Consider the following 895-nt stretch of genomic DNA (forward strand, 5'->3'; position numbering starts at 1 on the left):
ACAGAACTCTGGTGGTGGGAACAGTGTGGAATTATACCCCTGTCATTTTGTAAATCACAAATAAAAAAGTAAATAAATAAAGCAGTGTTGCAGGTGTTTCTTGCTCCTTCAACCTCAGTTTTGCTTTGTCTTATCAAATAAAAGAAATTTTAAAAAGCCCTGGGATTTTGTTTGTTTGTTTGTTTGTTTGATCAAAGGAAGCATTTGTAGAAAAGAGTTTTATTTATTCAATCTTTTTTTTTTTTTTTTTACCTCAACTCCTTATTCAATCTTTTGTCTCTCCTTCCTGAATACACAGGATTGCCACTATATGACCGCTGAATTCTGATTTTTACTTCATATGCACAAGGAAACTGTAGAATACATGGCAGGTAGCAGAGATGAGTGCAAGTAATTCAAACACATTAGCCAAAAAAGACACCAAATAAAAGTAGCTGTGACACATCAACCATTCTTATCCCCCCCACATAAATCTGGAAAACAAAAATTGGCCTCAGTTTCTCTTTTTTAAAATTTATTTTATTTATTTTTTAAAAAGATTTTATTCATGAGAAATGATAGGAGAGAGAAAGAAACAGACATTACTCTGGTACATGTGCTGCTGGGGATCGAACTCAGGAGCTCATGCTTGAGAGTCCAATGCCTTATCCACTGCACCACCTCCCGGACCATGGTTTCTCTTTTTTTTCCATTTTTAAAAAATTTTTATTATCTTTATTTATTGGATAGAGATAGTCAGAAATCAAGAGGGAAGGGGGAAGGAGAGAGGCAGAGAGACACCTGCAGCCCTGCTTCACCACTTGCAAAGATTTCCCCCTGCAGGTGGGGACTGGGGGCTCGAACCTGTGTCCTTGTACATTGTAACATGTGCGCTCAACCAGCCTCAGTTTCTCAT

This window comes from Erinaceus europaeus, chromosome 9, assembly GCF_950295315.1.
Source record: "Erinaceus europaeus chromosome 9, mEriEur2.1, whole genome shotgun sequence".
NCBI lineage: Eukaryota > Metazoa > Chordata > Mammalia > Eulipotyphla > Erinaceidae > Erinaceus > Erinaceus europaeus.